This window comes from Helianthus annuus, chromosome 4 (genome assembly GCF_002127325.2).
Source record: "Helianthus annuus cultivar XRQ/B chromosome 4, HanXRQr2.0-SUNRISE, whole genome shotgun sequence".
In the NCBI taxonomy this organism is placed as follows: Eukaryota; Viridiplantae; Streptophyta; class Magnoliopsida; order Asterales; family Asteraceae; genus Helianthus; species Helianthus annuus.
Window position 1 is genome coordinate 54,417,990 of NC_035436.2, and position 22,233 is coordinate 54,440,222.

Consider the following 22,233-nt stretch of genomic DNA (forward strand, 5'->3'; position numbering starts at 1 on the left):
CGCTTGAAGTGACCCTTTTCACCACAGTTAAAGCAGGTGACAGCATTCTTATCAAAACCATACTTGGTGTTGTTGTTGCTTTCCAAGTTGGTTCTCCCCGTTCTCTCCATAAACTCTTTAGCTCTACGAATAGCACTAGCAAGAGCCCACTTTATATCCATCATCTCAAACTCTTCTTTGTCAACTTGCTGGTAATCTTCGTTGGTTAGATTGATATTTCCAATCTGACCTGCAACCAACCCACAGTAAGCACTAACCAAGGTATTCAACATCTCCATATGCTCCTTGGCTATCTCGACACTGACTTTTGAAAAGTTTGAAGTGTCCAATCTGACAGTGTTCGGATTGGAAGTAGCTTGAAAGCTTGAAGAACTTCCATAAAATCCTTGCTGTTGTGGTTGTTGCTGTTGAGCTCTGTTAGGATCCAAGAAAGGCGGTGGTGTGAATTGTTGAGCTGTCTGTTGTTGTTGTTGTTGAGAAGAAGAATCTGGTCTTGAATACATCATCGTGTATGCTGAAGGATCAAATTGATTTGCTGTTGAAGGTCCGGTGTTGGAGATGAACGCTGTTTGAAGCTTAGCATGCTGAGAAGCTGGCTTTTCTCCAGTAATACCACCTGCAATCCCAAAATACATCTCTGGATTCTGAGGAGTGATTGTTCTTTTCGCCTTGAGCTTTTCTTCCACATCTTTGTTTTCCAATTTATGTATTAGCTCATAAACGGTGATTGTGTCCAGAACACCGTTTTCCTTTAGGATCTCAAGATAACTGCTCCACTTTGCTGGTAAGCCATCAGCAAATCTCTTCACCATTTCTTATGGAGTGGCAGTGACTCTGAAGGCAAACATTTCACTCAACAGATGATGAAATCTTGTAGATAATTCTGCCAAACCCTCGTTCTCCATACACGTGAAACCTTCAAACTCTTTCTTCAGCAGCTCTTGCTTGATCTTCCTTGATTGAGCGTTTCCTTCACACCGTAGCGTGAGCATATCCCACAAGCTTTTAGTAGTCGTGCAATAAACAAACCGGTGGTATATGTCTCTGTGAAGAGCTTGCGTGAGAATCATGAATGCTTTCTTTTCCAACTCAAACTTCTTCTTATCATCATCAGACATTGTGCTGTAAGTTTCTGGATTTGATCCTGCAACTTCCAACTCATTTTCAAATGGAGTGAAGAAACACATCCATAGATCTTGACCTTGCCCCTGAACATAAGTTCTCAGCCTTTCTTTCCACCATCCCCAATCATTGATGTGATTTAGTTTTGGCGGTTTTGTGCTTGTACCAGTTTCACTATCGTTCTGCATCATTGCTTGAATGCTGCTGCTTTGATTTGTGACCAATGCCCATTGATTTGTAGTTATCATTGCAGCTTGAGGTGGGGCAATAGCCTGCATCCATGCAGTTTTGTTGAACTCTGGCGCAGATTGCGTGGCTGATGATTGCGTAGATGATGACTGTGGAGTCAAAGTTGTTGTAGTCCACGCAGATGGATCCCATTGACCGTTTGTTCCCATTTTATATTTAATATATTAGGTGAAAATTGATTTAAAAAAAATAATTTTCACAAATTATGTTAAAACTTTGAAGGATAACAAACTGTCGAAGGATCTTGGATCGAAAGACCTGAAAATCACAAGTTGTTAAGTTTAAACAGATAAGACTCGAAGGATGCTCGAAAGATGACACTTGTTCGAAGGATCAACAGTGTTCGAAGGATCACTGTTGAGTTTCGAACAATCACTTCGAAAGATTCTCCTACACGAAGGATCCTTATCTTTCGAAGGGAAACAGTAACTCGAAGGATGTATCTTTCGAAAAGATTCCTTGACTCGAAAGACAACACACTGACTTCGAAAGATGTTCGAAGGATGGTTATCTGTCGAATCTCCTTGATCGAAGGATGATCTTTCGAGTTCGAAAGGTATCTTTCGAACACGTCTGACACACTGACAGAAAGGACGACTGGTTGGTGAAAAGGTGATGTGGTTGGTGAACCAACTTTCGGCAGAAGGGATGTTTCTGCACCAACTTTTCACCAAGTCAGATTTGACTTTGAAAATAATGCCCAAAAAGGAAGTTTCTTATCCACAACCAACCACCGGAGTTTAGCCGGAATATTGGCCGGAAAATAGCAAACCTCTTTGAACAAGATTTTTAAGTTACCCAAACCTTCCCGTAACACACCCGGTTAGTTTAGAACACGTTTTTATGGTTAAAAATGCAAGAAACACACTAAAAACGGGTGCTAAACCAAGAAAGTTTTTGTCCAAACACAACCAAAGTCTTGCACAAACCCGGTTTTAACAAGGAAAAGAGCCACGGCTCTGATACCACTTGTAGGTCCCTCGGAGGTTGAGGTTAAACCTATTCCTTGTTATGTTTAACACACTAGCAAGTGCGGAATCCAAGCTAGAGTGCAAACCGTAGTTTAGATGAAAGCAAAGATTACAAAGAGAAAGAGTAGACAAGCAATATATCAAAGTTTTCTCTTGTATTTCAGTGGACACGATTACAGCCCTTGACCAAACTGAAATGCTCTCTTACAAGACCTTGGGTTCACTCACAAATGCTCTCAATATGAACTTAAACAACTACTGTGAAGTGAAACCCACATGGGATATATATACCCATACCAGTTTACATGCACGAAGGATAAGGATTTCTGGTCGAAGGATCATCTATCGACCAGAATGTCCATCGAAAGATATCGAAGGATCCATATGTACCTCGAAGGATGATATATCCTTCGAGGTCCATAAGTTTCCGACGAAAGATGTCTTTCGAGGTCATCGAAGGATACAATCCATCCTTCGATGACATCCTTCGAAACATACATATTAAACACAAGGTGTTGACTGTTTGGCCAAGTCAAACCAGGAGGATGGTTGACTTGGTCAAACATACATTCCAACACTTAAACAAATACAACCAAAGACGTAAACACAACAGACAAAAGACATCGTTTTATACATTACAAAATACAGACAAAGTACAGACACAAGTGCACCAACACCTATCTAACCTCTCCAGGATTTCTTGAGTTTGCTGATGCTGCTGCTGGGGAGGAGGAGGTTGCTGGTAAGATGGGTATTGATAGCCCTGCACCGGGTATCCAGTAGGATAAACTGGAGGGTAAGAAAAAGGGTAAAGATGATGGTATTCTGCAGTTGTAAGGTACGGGTCATGAGTTCCATAATCCGATGGATATCCCGATGGATTTTCAAAAGGGTTGTACCCAGAAGAACCTGGGTAAGTCGGGATAGGGTTATCAAAACCCATAGGCGGCTGAGGTGGGCATAAGAAGCTGGCGGAGGATTGATCTTCGGCGCCGTGTTCGAGGGCCCACCCAATTGGGGGTCCTCTGGAATAGGAGGGTAAGAACTCGAACCTTGAGGAGAACTGAAACGAGGTCCTCCACGCATGGATATACGTGCCTTCCTGCTTCGCCTCGGAGGCTCGGGAGGTGGCTGCGGTGGCTGTTGAGGCGGCTCCTCAACAGGAAGTGGTGGAGGTGAAACTGCTTGAAGTTGGGGCTCAATCAAAGGAGGTTGAGCTGGAGAGCTATGGTACGAAGGAGTAAAGTGCCAATCATAAGTGGCCATCCTCTCTTGAAACGAATCGGGCCCACGGTACGGTGATCCCTGAAATGGGGAACCGCTTGATATGCTTATTGGGTGGCCCGGTGTTCCAGTCTGCATCTACGGATCTGGGTCGTCGTCCATATCCATTTCCTGAGAAAAGTGGTCCTCAGGGCCCAAAGGGTTGTAGCCAAGGAAGTCGTTAACATAGTCATTCGGATTTAACTGTACCAACGAGTAGATAGAATCCGAATGGTGAAATGAATGAGAATGCAATGAGTGGTAAGACTGGTGAGATTCGTGAGAGTCATGGGAGTGTTGAGAATGGTGCGAGTGTTGGGGCTCGTCTGGGACAAGCGGCCCAAAAGATGGATGGAAAGAAGGTGAGGAACTCAACGAGACAGAATGTCTCGCCAGCTCTGTCACACCCCCAAAATCCACCTGCGGAGTATCACCGCTTGGAGGCGTGACATGACCAGGATCAAGCCACCAATCATATCGAACATAGCGTTTAATATTATAAGTAGTTAATGTAATTCATCACGACATGATTGATGTCCAACAAAACGTAAATTAAGTAGCGGAAGCATAATATGAAAACCCAAAGTAATGTTCAAGTGTTTAAACGTTCAACGCGGCATTCATGAATCTTTGCCCACAACGACCTGCTTCTCCCTGTGCAAGCTCCATAAGTACCTAAGGTCCTGCAAGGCATGCAGCAGAGAGTCAACAACTAGTTGAGCGAGTTCACAGTAAACAGTTCAGTAATAGTAATAATAAAGTAAGCCTTGTGTTTGTTCGTTATGTCATGTACCGTATTAGTTTATATCGCGGCCCTCTAGGCATGTGTGCGATGACTAGGGGAAAGTTTCCCAAGTATTCTAGACTAGGTATGTTTGTATCGCGGCCACCCCGGCATGTATGCGAAGTTTAGAGTATAGTTCGCGGCCTTCCTAGGCATGTGTGCGAAGATTAGTCATAATATCGCGGCCAACCCTGGCGTGTGTGCGAAGATCAGTTCAATTTAGTACCATTAGTCTAGTTGTATCTTATCAATAACCATTCCTCACCCGAGGATCATACAACTAAGTTCCATGTGCTAGGTAATCACAAATAAATAATCCAACCCATTCCCACCCTGGGAACCCATGCCTTGGCTGTGTGAACTCACCTTGGTTTGCTCGGTAAGATTGGTTACTTGTTTTCCAGTTGATCAAGCACGTCCTAATATGGTTATCAGTTACAATCAGTTTCGAATGCATTTATACTAGATCTTTCACATACAATTAACTTCACGTATTCCGTAATCACATACCACATGATTTAATGTATAAGTAGCATACACACTATCCTACACATTGTAACAATTAATCATATAGTGAAATCACCATCATACTACATAGTAACAGTAGTAGACAATTCAGTTCAAAGTGTGCGGCCTAAAGTACTAGTCTAGTACAAGTGTATGTGCAACCCAATTAAATCCTCAGCCCAAAACTTCGTGTGATCCATCCCTGTGTCCGGCCCATTTAACACTAGGACCCCATGGACTATATGATTCATCTCAGGTTTCATGTGTGTTACAAGATCCGAATTATGTAATTCAATTATATGATATGTAAGTGTGTAATGCAAGTGTGTGGGCAACAAGGTGAGAACCAGCTCATTTATTGTGTGAAATCAATAAATATAATTTTCTTTCATTCACCTTTTTGAATCAAACCATGAACGACAAAATCACCTCCATGCAACACTCAATATTTAAGTAAAGGGGTTGTACCCTATGCAATGACTATTGTACGTTTCATGAAAACAGAAGATCATATAACAAAACTCATGACCGTTCTCTAACCATCCATTTCCAATTATTTCTGTTTTATCATTACACCAGCAAACAACTCCTTTAAACCACATAATCAAGCTATAATGAAAAACCCGGTCTATTCAATTATATAATTATGCTTTCAGATCTAAATCACTAAATTATTTTAAGCAAAACCATGATATCGATGGCAACAATCATCAGACATAATCATAACAAACCGTTTTAAAACATATAGCCAAGTTTTCAAACAGTTATCGTGCATGGCAGCTTACATTCCAGAATCATATAACACATCATTAATTTCAGAATATTAAGGCACGCATTAGTGAGTTGTACCCTGTGCATACCCAACTTATACCCTCCAAGAACATTCAAAAGAAAACCCAGGTTCGATTGGACTAGTGCATTAGCCTAAGTCTACTTTGTATATTACAAGCTCATGCTACAAATACTTGATCCTGTGAATAAAGATGATGAACATATGAAAAGCACTTTACACAATCATCACGAGCACTGTTCCATCATTCGAAGCACATAATATACACTTTGAAATCATTATTTTCATGTTAAACACTTAAACGTGCTTAACCAGGTTGTACGCTCAGTATATTTGGTTGTACCTTCATGAAAGGATAAAATCCATCATCACCTGAGCGACATACCCGATCAAATAAACCCAGTTCATCATTCATTTACTTGTGAACCAATCACCCAGAATACTCTTAACAACATACACATATATTCATTATTTATTGTCTTATCTGGTCCGAGAGTTCTATTCATCGCATGGAACAAGTTTATAAATATATATATATATCATCGAGCATGGAGTGTTCATGTACATGTTCTCGCATCAGCACATACTTTCATATATATAAATATATATATATATATATATATATATATCATCGTACACATATAGTTTATTAAGAGTTTCATGCAATAACTTAATCAAAGACACCAAACGAAGCTAAAGTCAGACCGAAACGGAGACAACACGTTCTTAAATCGAAGTTACGAGGTAAGTGGGACTTACCGGCGATCAGGGTTGTGTTTTGGCTGGAAAGATGATGGTGATGGCTGCTGAAAGAACGAGGGTAGGAGGGAAATCGATGATCGATGGCTACCGTGAAAGTTGGGAGGAAGTTATGGTATGCTATCCTCACATGCGTGCATGATAGGTTTATATAAAAAGGAGATGTGGCGGTGTTGGGCTGGGATCACTGTTTGGGTCGGCCAAAGAAAGAAAAAAAGATAAGAGCAATAGATTTTGTTTGAAACAATATACAATCTGTATTATGATTGGAAACAATATATAATTTATTATTAATATTATTATTATTATTATTATTATTTAACTAATCAACAATAATAATAATAATCCTTTAAGATATATATTATTCCACTTTATATATATCTAAAATCATATTGCAGTTCAAATGATTAGGGTCGTTCTATCAAATAACTACTTTATAACCACGTAACGTAAACAGATAACAAGATCAGGAAAGATACCCAATTTTCTAGGATGTCACATTATCCCCATGTTGAAGGAATTTTCGTCCCGAAAATTGAGTAACATAGGTTGAGTTGCTAAGTTAGTGTAATGTTTTCCCAGGCTATCACATCATCCCCATGTTGCAAGAAATTTCGTCGCGAAATTTAGCAAACTGCAACTGAGGAAAGCTAGTTAGGTTGCATGGTTTTCCTGTTTTTCCTGGGGTGTCACATCCTTCCCCCGTTGATTGGGAATTTCGTCCCGAAATTCCACTGTAGCTTCAGTAGTAGACTTACGTTCCTTGCACAACTGGGGATACTTGCGTTTACTTTGATTTACTCGCTCCCAGGTGAACTCTGGGCCATGAAGGGAGTTCCAACGAACTCGAACAAGAGGCATTGCATCAACCAATAGGCACCGGGTAGTACAAAGGCTAGCGAGAGGTTTACCATAATTAAGGTAACTGTCGTAGAGTCAAAGATGTGACTCTTGTAGTGCAAGGGGAAAAAGAGAGGTAAGGTGACAACTCAGCACGAGAAATATCCTTAAAACAATAAAATAAGAAAATCCATTCAAATTAACCCATATAAGTCACTACATCGAATATTCGCAAAAGTTTTAATCACCACGATTGTCTGCACGAAAACAACTGAAAGAAAAAAATAAAATAACTAGATAAACGAGTGAAAGACGAGTCAGTCATCCACGTCTCCATCCCCGAGGTCACTACCATCATCATCGTCTCCGTCATTATCCGAGACCTCCTCCGGCTCTTCTTCCTCCTCTTCCGGCTCTTCTTCCTCCTCTTCTGGCTCTTCTTCCTCCTCTTGCTCGGGAGGTGCCGGGACTGGGGCTGGCTCGGGTTCAGGTGCGAAGCGGGCTTCCTCCAACTGATGGACCCTCCAATCCATCATACCTATCCTTTCGGCATGCGAGTTAAGCCTTTCATGATCCACTCGAGCGTCTCTCAATATCAGACCTTGTACCTCGCGCCCTTTTAGGGCTTCTGCCTTCAAATCAGTAGTTCTCCTATTAAGTTCCTGTATATGCTTCTCCTGAGCTTCCACTCGCCCTCCTAGGGTATCAACCTTTTTTAGTAATTTCTGATTTTGCTCCATTAAGACTTGGTTTTGTCCTATTAGAATCTGGTTATAATCTCGGAGGGCCTTACTCACAGCCGACTCGGCCTGGGCGCTGAGGGAGTTAACTGGTAGTGCATGCGTAGGTCGGGAGGACGACTCCCCGCCCTGCGCGAGTCTCTTCCTATAAGCCGCACGCGTCTCCACCTAACGCGGGGGTGAGTGAGTAGCAGCGGGTGCCTTCCCTGGCGCCCGGGATTGGTCGAAAGATGCAGACGGTGCAGACATGCCTGTTGAGTTGATGACGTAACGCAAGTTAAACGAAAGAATGCACACTCACAACGTATCAAAAGAGGGTATTGACGCAGAAAGGGAAGAAAAGAATGACAGAAAAGGGTAAGCACACAAGTTTTCAATCAACAGTCGCTACGTTTATCTAAGCATAACATGAGCAAAATTCTATGTAACTAGCAAGTAGGCAATAAACATAAACCTTATTACCTAGGATGTTGAGTCTTGCACGTGGAGCGAAGCGTCGTTGTGGATCGTTGAGAGCACTGTTCTGGTTATAGTCTGGTTTTAATAAAACGTTTTCCCACATTAAAACCTAGTTCTCTATAACCAATGGCTCTGATACCAATCTGTCACACCCCCAAAATCCACCTGCGGAGTATCACCGCTTGGAGGCGTGACATGACCAGGATCAAGCCACCAATCATTTCGAACATAGCGTTTAATATTATAAGTAGTTAATGTAATTCATCACGACATGATTGATGTCCAACAAAACGTAAATTAAGTAGCGGAAGCATAATATGAAAACCCAAAGTAATGTTCAAGTGTTTATACGTTCAACGCGGCATTCACGAATCTTTGCCCACAACGACCTGCTTCTCCCTGTGCAAGCTCCATAAGTACCTAAGGTCCTGCAAGGCATGCAACAGAGAGTCAACAACTAGTTGAGCGAGTTCACAGTAAACAGTTCAGTAATAGTAATAATAAAGTAAGCCTTGTGTTTGTTCGTTATGTCATGTACCGTATTAGTTTATATCGCGGCCCTCTAGGCATGTGTGCGATGACTAGGGGAAAGTTTCCCAAGTATTCTAGACTAGGTATGTTTGTATCGCGGCCACCCTAGCATGTATGCGAAGTTTAGAGTATAGTTCGCGGCCTTCCTAGGCATGTGTGCGAAGATTAGTCATAATATCGCGGCCAACCCTGGCGTGTGTGCGAAGATCAGTTCAATTTAGTACCATTAGTCTAGTTGTATCTTATCAATAACCCTTCCTCACCCGAGGATCATATAACTAAGTTCCATGTGCTAGGTAATCACAAATAAATAATCCAACCCATTCCCACCCTGGGAACCCATGCCTTGGCTGTGTGAACTCACCTTGGTTTGCTCGGTAAGATTGGTTACTTGTTTTCCAGTTGATCAAGCACGTCCTAATATGGTTATCAGTTACAATCAGTTTCGAATGCATTTATACTAGATCTTTCACATACAATTAACTTCACGTATTCCGTAATCACATACCACATGATTTAATGTATAAGTAGCATACACACTATCCTACACATTGTAACAATTAATCATATAGTGAAATCACCATCATACTACATAGTAACAGTAGTAGACAATTCAGTTCAAAGTGTGCGGCCTAAAGTACTAGTCTAGTACAAGTGTATGTGCAACCCAATTAAATCCTCAGCCCAAAACTTCGTGTGATCCATCCCTGTGTCCGGCCCATTTAACACTAGGACCCCATGGACTATATGATTCATCTCAGGTTTCATGTGTGTTACAAGATCCGAATTATGTAATTCAATTATATGATATGTAAGTGTGTAATGCAAGTGTGTGGGCAACAAGGTGAGAACCAGCTCATTTATTGTGTGAAATCAATAAATATAATTTTCTTTCATTCACCTTTTTGAATCAAACCATGAATGACAAAATCACCTCCATGCAACACTCAATATTTAAGTAAAGGGGTTGTACCCTATGCAATGACTATTGTACGTTTCATGAAAACAGAAGATCATATAACAAAACTCATGACCGTTCTCTAACCATCCATTTCCAATTATTTCTGTTTTATCATTACACCAGCAAACAACTCCTTTAAACCACATAATCAAGCTATAATGAAAAACCCGGTCTATTCAATTATATAATTATGCTTTCAGATCTAAATCACTAAATTATTTTAAGCAAAACCATGATATCGATGGCAACAATCATCAGACATAATCATAACAAACCGTTTTAAAACATATAGCCAAGTTTTCAAACAGTTATCGTGCATGGCAGCTTACATTCCAGAATCATATAACACATCATTAATTTCAGAATATTAAGGCACGCATTAGTGAGTTGTACCCTGTGCATACCCAACTTATACCCTCCAAGAACATTCAAAAGAAAACCCAGGTTCGATTGGACTAGTGCATTAGCCTAAGTCTACTTTGTATATTACAAGCTCATGCTACAAATACTTGATCCTGTGAATAAAGATGATGAACATATGAAAAGCACTTTACACAATCATCACGAGCACTGTTCCATCATTCGAAGCACATAATATACACTTTGAAATCATTATTTTCATGTTAAACACTTAAACATGCTTAACCAGGTTGTACGCTCAGTATATTTGGTTGTACCTTCATGAAAGGATAAAATCCATCATCACCTGAGCGACATACCCGATCAAACAAACCCAGTTCATCATTCATTTACTTGTGAACCAATCACCCAGAATACTCTTAACAACATACACATATATTCATTATTTATTGTCTTATCTGGTCCGAGAGTTCTATTCATCGCATGGAACAAGTTTATAAATATATATATATATCATCGAGCATGGAGTGTTCATGTACATGTTCTCGCATCAGCACATACTTTCATATATATAAATATATATATATATATATATATATCATCGTACACATATAGTTTATTAAGAGTTTCATGCAATAACTTAATCAAAGACACCAAACGAAGCTAAAGTCAGACCGAAACGGAGACAACACGTTCTTAAATCGAAGTTACGAGGTAAGTGGGACTTACCGGCGATCAGGGCTGTGTTTTGGCTGGAAAGATGATGGTGATGGCTGCTGAAAGAACGAGGGTAGGAGGGAAATCGATGATCGCTGGCTACCGTGAAAGTTGGGAGGAAGTTATGGTATGATATCCTCACATGCGTGCATGATAGGTTTATATAAAAAGGAGATGTGGCGGTGTTGGGCTGGGATCACTGTTTGGGTCGGCCAAAGAAAGAAAAAAAGATAAGAGCAATAGATTTTGTTTGAAACAATATACAATCTGTATTATGATTGGAAACAATATATAATTTATTATTAATATTATTATTATTATTACTTAACTAATCAACAATTATAATAATAATCCTTTAAGATATATATTATTCCACTTTATATATATCTAAAATCATATTGCAGTTCAAATGATTAGGGTCGTTCTATCAAATAACTACTTTATAACCACGTAACGTAAACAGATAACAAGATCAGGAAAGATACCCAATTTTCTAGGATGTCACATTATCCCCATGTTGAAGGAATTTTCGTCCCGAAAATTGAGTAACATAGGTTGAGTTGCTAAGTTAGTGTAATGTTTTCCCAGGCTATCACATCATCCCCATGTTGCAAGAAATTTCGTCGCGAAATTTAGCAAACTGCAACTGAGGAAAGCTAGATAGGTTGCATGGTTTTCCTGTTTTTCCTGGGGTGTCACAAGCTCAAAGGAGTGACCCCACAGATCGTGTGAGTCAGAACTGGAAAGAGACGTAGACGGAGTGCGTCGGTGTGATGGTCCTGCTGCTGATGGTCCCCCTCACATGGGACCCTTTCATCTTCCTCGAACTCTGGGAGGCATTATAGTTGTTCTTCCTGTCAAAGCAAGAAAACAAAATAAAATATAAACAACAAAGGAAAGTTAAGAATAATCCTAGGTCATGGCCTAGACTCGAAAGTCTAAGGAATGTGCTTATTGTGTCATTGAGATTAAACACAAAAGGTTAGTGTTTAATTCACTCAATGTTGGCCCTGATACCAACTTGTCACACCCCGATATTTCCACATATTACCGGTGGGCCCGACGGGGAGTATCGTGATGTAGTTGATATCATCATTGTCAATACACACAATAATATAGCACAGCGGAAGGCTGGGTAATAAACTATTACAAACCATACTGTCTGAGTGTTTGAGTGTATGAATAATACAGACTGGAATGTAATAAGATCCACAGGCGGATCATAAATTTACAAAGAAACAAAAACAACAGACTTCAGGTATCTTATGGATTTGCAAGATCCTCTATGACACCCTATAGCTCCAACCTATTATGAGAGGTACCTGTCAATCAGTCTTTAAGAAAATACGTCAGTTTACACTGGTAAATACAATTTAACTGACTCTTTTTTAAAACATTTATGAAAATTGATTTAAGTGCACATAGCGCAAATCATTTATAACTTGGGACAATTTTTAATAAAATCTTGTATACAACTTTACATGTTTGTCATAAATATGGGGCCGGCTTGAAAGCCGGTCATGATTAATTGACTCACCACATATAAAATCCACAGAGGAGTTATCCCCAACTTGTGGGTAATTTAATATTTAGCATTTGCATTTGCATCTGTCAGGTGACACCCCGTGCATAGGTCGTGGCCATTATTAACTTAAATGAGCCGAGGATATCCAGGACACGGTCGTTAACCACCAATGTTTATGTTATCAAACAATACATATTAAAACGGGTTATGCAGATTTATTACATCACAATCCGATTAAATAACCCCATACCCGACCAAGCGGTATTATTATAATACCGTATCCCAAGCCCGTATAAGGGAAAATAAGTTAAAAGTATTTACCTGATGCTAGCAGTATAAATCCTAAAGCTTTTTGAAGGCACCTTCTACCGGAAGCTATTTAATCTGTATAGAAGGTTTATTAACCTATTAGGATGCTAACATGTCTTTAATTAAGTCAAGGACTTAGACCGGCTAGCTAGAAGGAAACCTTACGGTTCTAAACGCCAGATTAAGCGGAGACCGGAATAGAATGTGGTTTAGACCCGATAAGCTTGGATACTTGTATAATATGGGTAAACTAAACACATTCTGGAAAAAACAGAATTTAATGATAAGGTTAAGCCCGTTTCGGCTATTTTACGTAAACTAGTCACGTAAACCGATCCGAACGCATAAACGCGTAACGGGTAACCAAATAAATTATATACATATCTTAATCGTTATTATGCTCAAAATATGTTAATACATCAGTAAGATGTTAACATATATGCCCAAAAAGTAATTTAAATCAAATTAAGTCCCATAAGGGCATTTTGGTAATTTTAATGTCCATAAAAGAGTTTAAATGTGAAACTGAGTTTCAGGTCTGATTAAATCAGTAAAAATATGTATTTTTATAAGTTATAAAAGTAGGGCATTTTATATAGGTGAAATTTATCATATATAACCAAACTATGCACCGTAGGGGCATTTTGGTAATTTCACATAGGCTTTAAAGGTCAAAATAGACTTCTGAGTTTAAAAACTTTGGTTTACTATATAATTATATAAATTAACTTAAAACATCAGTAGGTAATAAGTTTTATATGCCAAATATAGTTTTAACTCAAACTATGTGCTAAAAACGCTTAAAAGTCGGTTTTAAGGGATATTTAGGTTAAAATAGGAAATCTGAGTTTTTGATGAGTTTATAAAGTTCAAAATATTTTGTTTATCACATAAAATCAGTAGCAAAAAGTTTGGCATCAAAATGTTATGTAAAACTCATTTTATGCATGAAAAGGGTAAAACCGACAATTACCGAAATCAAGCTATAATCCTATGTTATGCTCAGCCTAAAAATAAATAAAAATCTTCAAAAATCCCAAAATATTATTTTACATCATTAGGTAAAAATTTTGGTATCAAAAATCAGGTTTGGATAGGCTTTATGCTAATTACGCCATTTAAATAATAAAAAGCTCCTTAATTACGCTATTGAGCATAACTCCTAATCTAGACTTCAAACTGATGTCAAATTTTCGGGACATGTCTAAATATCAGTAGCAAAGGTGTTAATTCATTCACATTGCTAAAAATCCCAGTTGTATGTCAAAAGGGTGTTTATGGCATTATTAAGCATAATTACGATCAAGTGCATATAATTCAACCCACTAGGCACCATGCAATATAACTCCAGAGGCTTATACTACTAAGTAATGTGGTCCTAATGGAAGCTTAAAACATGGAGAATTAAGCTTGAACGGGTCAGAACTGAAAGTCAAAGTAAAAGTCAAGCTTTTGCGACTTTCGATTATAAACTGACCTTAGACTATTAATTTGCCGGGTTAGGACTGACAAAACATGTTTTAATATTAATTACCAAGTCATTAGAATGTTAAAATATAATTTAGAGCTTCAGTTTTATTAATTTTAATCATTTTCAAATATTCTGTCCAATTTGACTTTTTGTCAAACTACTTTGAACCGACAACGAGATAATTAGGAGGTGCCCTTTTAGGGGTTAATCACCTACCTTAATATGGTCCCATAACCACTTTCAATTTGATCAGTGGCTGGTCCATATGTGATTAATACGAAAGTCAAACTTATTTTGTGACAACTTTGACTTTTAAGTAATTAAACTAAATAAAACGACTAAGCAAGTAATTAGAGGCTTACTAATGGTCCTAGCTGTCTTTTCTACACTTGATAATCTTCTCCTTGTCCTTAGCAAGCTCCAGAAGTTGTAGAATGGAAAATGGTTGCAAGTGTGCATAAGAACTCAAGAACTAGTTCCTTTATATAGTCAATTGCAAGATCATAGATCACTTCCAGGTGTAATGGGACATCCTAGGATCACTTCAGGTGTCCTAGATGATTTATAAACCGACATATAGCTCCTAGAAATCGATATCTTTGAGGTTAAGGCGGTGGAACAGGCTGAAAACACACATCTGTCCATTTTTCTGCGCTGGTGACTGTCAGGCGGGCCGCGTAAGCCATAGAGGAGGCTTTCGCGGGCCGCGTGGACCTTCTGATCTGACAAAACAACTTTTTAACTTGGCAGCTTTAGTCCCTGGCCCATTTAAACCTTATATAACCTTATTTTTGACATGTAAGTCCCTTGTAGTCAGTTTGTTGAGGCTCAAGGATGTAAGAACAAACTTTGTTAGGCTCGGGTTCGTTAAATATCACTATAAAAGCAAGTTTCATCAAGTTGACACTTATAGCCCAAAGTCTTGAAAATATGCTTAACGATCTCGAAACCACGTGAAATTTATACCACTTATTCTTGAGAGTATATTTGAATATTTCGAAGCCTCGTTTTCGTTAAAAGGTCACTCAGAGGTCAGAATTGACATGTTGACACGTTTAACCCTTGTAGTTTTAATCTTCCGATTATTTTCACAAATGGCTTCTTACATCCAATCAATCACTCGATTAAGAATATATTTATCACGTATGGTCATTCAGAGGCTCAAGTTTGGCATGTTGACACTTTTAGTCCTTCTGTAGACATAGTTTCACTGTTTGTCAACTTTAGTCCTTCAAACTCGATCTTTCACATATTTAGAGTTTAGGACACGTGTGCATACATAATTGGACACGTTTTTACATGGTGTTACAGGATTGTCTCAAAAGGCTTACATAGATCGTGTCCTCACACGTTACAACATGCAACAGTGCAAACCCTCTGTCGCTTTAGTAGTTAAGGGAGATGTTTTCGGTTCATTCCAGTGTCCGACAACAGAGGTTGAGAAGGAGCAAATGAGCCAGATACCTTACGCGTCAGTAGTCGGGAGCTCTATGTATGCTCAAGTCTGTACTCGCCCAGATATCGCTTATATTGCTGGAATGCTAGGCCGCTATCAAACTAATCCTGGCCTAGATCACTAGAAAGCAGCTAAGAAGGTACTTCGATATCTGCAAGGGACGAAAGACTAGAAACTGACTTATAGAAGAAGTGATCATTTTGAAGTGGTGGGCTATTCTGATTCTAACTTTGCCAAATGCAAAGATGACAAGAAATCCACTTCGGGCTATATCTTTATTTTAGCAGTCGGACCCATTTCATGGAAGAGTCATAAACAACAGTTGACCACAACTTCCACAATGATGGCAGAGTACATTGCTGTTTATAACGCAACCTGTCATGGAATGTTGCTTAGAAATCTAATCACTGGACTCAAAATCGTTAATTCCATTTCTAGACCATTGAAGCTTTACTGTGATAATTCAGCTGCCGTTAGTTTCTCGAACAGTAACAGTTCGACTGGAGCTGGTTTATATCTCGATACAAAATATCTATTCGTACGTGAACGTGTTGAGGAAAATAATCTTTGTATATTAGTACTAAAGATATGCTTGCGGATCCGATGACTAAAGGTCTCCCTCCTAAGGTTAACAAAGAACATGTTCGGAATATGGGATTTAGTAAAGACCTTGTTTAGCATATTGTACTAGCTTATGTTTTATGATTAATGAAATTTCCTCAGTTTGATTTTGTATGTCTCTTAGAATATGTTCAACCGGTATAATGGCATATAGACAAATGAAATTACAAATCAAACAAAGGGCTTATGCGTATTTTGATCATAACGATTAGGTTTTAAATTAAGGCTATAGTATGACTAATGGGGGTCCCGAGTCGCATAATGATTCAACAGCTGTATTTCTCTGCTATAGTACTTGTTTAAGGCTAAAATGAGTGTTAACTCCAGATCAGGCTTATCTAATACTCATAGTAAATGATTATTCGGCTAAGTGGGAGAATGTAAGATTAAATATATTATGTTTAATATTTAATCTAGTAGCCATTATAATCATTTACATAATATAGATCAAAATATATAACAACCTATTAAGTAATTAGTTGGTAATTGTTGATGGACCATATTACCCTTATTAGCTAATTAGGTTTCCTCCTGGGTGCTTATATAAGGAGACTTATGTGACAACTCGAGTTTCCAAGATTCACTTTCGCATTTATTGCACGTTCACTGTTTGTTTAGTTGTTTACTTGCACAATTGGTTTACTTTGTAACTATATATGTTTTGGTTCAATAAAGTGTATTGTGATTGTGCATGGTTATGTGTTAAGTGTGACAAATACATGAACTTGGTGATGAAACTGTAAAATTATATTGTGATGGGTGTTTTATGTAAAAGATGATATTTAGGGATGAGTAGAGTAATTAGTGAAATTCTAATCATTCTTAACCCTAAACTCCTCCCCTAATCATTCACAAAAATCATCACACGTACTTTCACATTCTCCTCTCCTCTCCTACAACCATCTTCTCATCATTCTTGGCTTCACAAGTTCTTTTGCATCAAGTTTGATTTTCCAATCCATCTAGAAGCAATCCAAGGTAATTGTTTAATGATTGTTTATTGTTAATCATTGATTGATTGATTCATGCTAAAACCCTAGTTCTACATGTAATGGTTCTGTGTTTATTGAATTCTGATTATTGTGAGATGATTTTGATTAGTATGTAATCATTGCCTGATGTTAAGATACAAGATACGTTAGAATTATTGATTGATAATTGGATTACTGCAATGCATATGAATGAATTAGGGTTTCCTGATTGTATGAACGTAAGAATGTAACTGTTCCATTGATTCTGTGAATTGGCTTTGGAAATCACGTATGTTGAAACTCGGAGTTACTAGTCAGGGTTTTGTGAAGTCACAAAAGTCTGAGTTTTATTTACATGTTGTCTGAGTTTCTTGCTTGATTGATAAAGGTCTGAATTTTGTAAGGCTTGTGAACATGGTCCGAATATTAAACATGTATATCTAGTCCGAATTCTTTGATGATCACACATGAGAGTCCGAGTTTTTGAACAAGCACATGAGTCCGACTTTTTCAAGGGGATGGGGGAGTCCGACTTTTTGATTAGACATAAAGGGTGTCCGAGTTTTAAAGGGGCAAGCCCCCTTGTCCGAATTTGTGAAGGGGAAGCCCCCTTGTCCGAGTTTTGTAGGGGAAAGCCCCATGGTCCGAATTTTAAGGGGGGGGGGGGAAGGATGATGTCAGAGTTTTGTAGAAGGCCCATGGTCCGAATTTTTAAGGGGGGGAACCCCCTAGGTCCGAGTTTCTTGTCTAGGGGATGTTTGTCCGACCTTTTGTTGTGATGCTTGATGATCCGAACTTTGTGAATGCTTGTTGGCCTGAGTGTGTTAATTCAATTAAATGTGTAACCCTGATTAAGTGAGTATTTGATGATGATACTAGAATAAACTATGAAGGACTCTAATGTGAGGTATTAATGTCATGAAATTGATTAACTGCTTATACAATACATGAGATGCTTATACGATACATGAGATTTTCTGTCAAGCACTTTGTGACATAGAATGTATGTGAAATTTAACCAACATGAACTGACGGTGTGTAAATGCATTACCTTAGGCCTTGATTGATTGATTGATTTGTTACGAGCACATAGTTAGCATACCGAGCAAACCAAGGTGAGTTCACACTCTTACTAAGGCATGGGATTCCCAGGGTTTGGGAATGAGATTGAAGGAATGAGAATTGAATAGATACTTGTACTTACACTGTTACTAGACTATCTACCATCGTCCTCGGTTGTGCAGGACACATACGTAAAACCTACGTATACTTGTACTCCTCACTGTCTTCAGGTTGCGAAGGACACTCACGTAAAACCTACGTGAACTTATACTCACTACTGCCTCGGTTGTGTCAGGCACTTACGTAAAACCTACGTAAACCCCCGCGTACCCCTGTCCTCGGTTTGTGAAGGACACTTACGTAAATCCTACGTAAACATTTGTACGTACTATTGTTCTCAGGTTAAGAAGAACACTTATGGTTACAAATAGTCTAGTGTATATGCAACATGGGAAGCCCCCACCAATAGAACATACTAACGGCCCAGTAGAGCCACATGTTACAAACGAACTTACTATTACGCATTTACTTTCTGTGAACTCGCTCAACTAGTTGTTGATCCTCTGTTACATGCCTTGCAGGACGTTAGGTACATGGAGCTTGCACTGGGAGGCGTGGTCGTTGTGGACAAGGATCGTGAATACTTTGATTTAAACAATATGACATTGCACACTTTATTTATGATTGGGCTTTTACTCATTTGCTTCCGCTAAACTTTGTTATTATACTTACGTTTTGGAACACCTTTCATATGGATTGGTTTGGTTTAAATACAATTACTTTTACTATATACATTGTTCTATATGATTGGTGGCTTGATCCTGGTCAGTCACGCTCCCAAGCGGTGATACTCCGTGGGTGGATTTTGGGGGTGTGACAGATTGGTATCAGAGCCATTGGTTATAGAGAACTTGGTTTTAATACGGGGAAAACGTTTTTTATTAAAACCAGACTATAACCAGTACAGTGCTCAACGATCCACAACGACGCCTCGCTCCACGTGCAAGACTCAACATCCTAGGTAATAAGGTTTATGTTTATTGCCTACATGCTAGAATTACATAGAACTTTGCCCGTGGTATGCTTAGATTACATTGCTCAATATTTGTTATTGCTTGAGAACACTTGTGTGCTTACACTCTTCTGTCATCGCACTATTCACGAACCTTTCTCACTTATGTTGCCTTTGATGTGAAGATCAATGGCCGGACGTATTAACTTGACACAAGCCCAGTTGACGGCTCTCATCAACGAATAAGTTGCTGCGGCACTTGCAGCTGCAAACGCAGGAGGTATACCCTGCAGTCGTAACTCATCCTAGGATCATTAGATCCTACGTTCCTAAACCAACTCTTGTGTTTAACCTTATTCTGTTCTTACACATTAGGTCAACCCGCTCAGCAACCTGTTTGTACTTTCAAGAATTTCATGGACTGTCGTCCAAGCACGTTCAGTGGCACGGAGGGAGCAGTTGGACTCCTCCATTGGTTCGAAAAGCTCGAGTCTGTGTTCGAAATGTGTGAATGCCCTGAGGCTCGCAGGGTGAAATACGCCACTGGTACTTTGGAAGGGATCGCGCTGACTTGGTGGAATGCGCAGGTCCAACTTTTGGGATTGGCAGCTGCTAACGCCACTCCCTGGAATGATTTCAAAGAGCTGATTAAGCGAGAGTACTGTTCCTGCGACGACATCCACAAGTTGGAAGTGGAGTTCTTTCATTTGAAGATGACTGGGTTAGAAATTGAGGCATATACTAAAAGGTCAAACGAACTGCAAGTTCTGTGTCCAACTATGGTGGACCCTCCTATCAGACGCATTGAGTTGTATCTCAAAGGGTTGGCACCAGAAATACAGAGCCATGTGACATCGGCTAATCTTGACAATATCCAGGCTATTCAACGCCTTGCTCATCGCCTCACGGATCAGGCAGTGGAACAAGACAAGCTGCCTAAACGTATCAGCGCTACTGCTACCACTACCACTTCTGCTACTCCTGCTACCCCCAGTGACAACAAGAGAAAATGGGAGGGGGATTCCAGCAAAGGTTCAGCTTCAGTTCAGTCCCAAGTTCAGCAGCGAAAGACTGACAACTATCAGAGCCCTAGTCAGCAGTCTTCGGGCAATCACAGGCAGGGTGGATATCGAGGGAACCTCCCAAAGTGTAACAACTGTAACAGACATCACAGTGGCCAGTGCAACAAGGGTCGCTGTCAGAGGTGCCTCAAGATGGGCCATGAGGCCAAGGATTGTAGGAGCCTGCGGCCTGCGAATCGGAATCAGCAGCAGCAGCAAACACCGCAGAATCGGCAACAGGGCAACAAGGGATGTTTTAATTGTGGCGCTGAAGGTCACTTCAAAAGACACTGCCCTCAGTTGAACCAAAACCAGAACAACAACAACAACAATCAGGGCAATGGCAACAACAATAATGGGGGAAACAACAATGATGGGAACAACGGCGCTAGGGGTCGTGCATTTGTGTTGGGGCAGGGTGATGCCAGGAATAATCCCAACGTAGTTATGGGTAAGTTTCTTCTTGACGACTTTTATGTTACTGTATTGTTTGATTCGGGTGAGGATACAAGTTATGTGTCTCTTAAAGTTAGCCAAATGTTAAAACGTGCACCAACTCCCTTAAACACCAAACATGTCGTAGAGTTAGCTAATGGTAAAAGTCTAGAGGCCACACATATAGTTCAGGGTTGTAATCTTATCCTCGCTGGTCAGACTTTCTCCATCGACCTCATTCCTATAGTTCTGGGTAGTTTTGAAATCATCATTGGTATGGATTGGTTATCCAAACAGCAAGCAGAGATCCTATGTAAGGAGAAGATCATTCGTATTCCCCGTTCTAGTAAAGAACCTCTCGAAGTTCAAGGCGACAAGAGTGGTGCTGTGGTTGGCATCATCTCCTTCTTGAAGGCTCAGAAATGTTTGCGAAAGGGTCACACTGCCATTTTAGCACTTGTTACTGATGCATCAACGAAAGAGAAAAGAATAGAGGATATCCCAGTTGTACGCGAATTTCCTCAAGTGTTTCCTGAAGATCTACCTGGTCTACCGCCTCATCGCCAGGTCGAGTTTCAAGTCGAGCTAGCTCCTGGAGCAGCACCTATAGCCCGCGCACCGTATCGTTTGGCTCCAACTGAACTGGAAGAACTGTCAAAGCAACTACAAGAGCCCTTGGATAAGGGTTTCATTCGTCCTAGCTCTTCGCCTTGGGGAGCTCCAGTATTATTTGTGAAAAAGAAGGATGGAACTTTCAGGATGTGCATTGATTACCGCGAACTGAACAAGGTCACAGTGAAGAACCGCTATCCTCTTCCTCGTATTGACGACTTATTCGACCAGTTGCAAGGGTCGAGCTACTACTCCAAGATTGATCTGAGGTCAGGATATCATCAGCTGAGAGTCCGGGATGAGGACGTCTCTAAGACAGCATTCAGAACTCGCTACGGTCACTACGAGTTTCTAGTCATGTCGTTCGGGCTAACGAACGCGCCTGCAGTTTTCATGGATCTTATGAACAGGGTGTGCAAACCCTATCTAGACAAGTTTGTAATTGTCTTTATCGACGACATCCTGATCTACTCCAAGAGTCAGGAGGAACACGAGCAACACTTACGTCTTATCTTGGAACTTCTTCGAAAGGAACAACTGTACGCTAAGTTTTCAAAATGCGACTTCTGGCTTCGTGAAGTCCATTTCCTAGGCCATGTGGTGAACAAGGATGGGATTCATGTTGATCCATCCAAGGTAGATTCG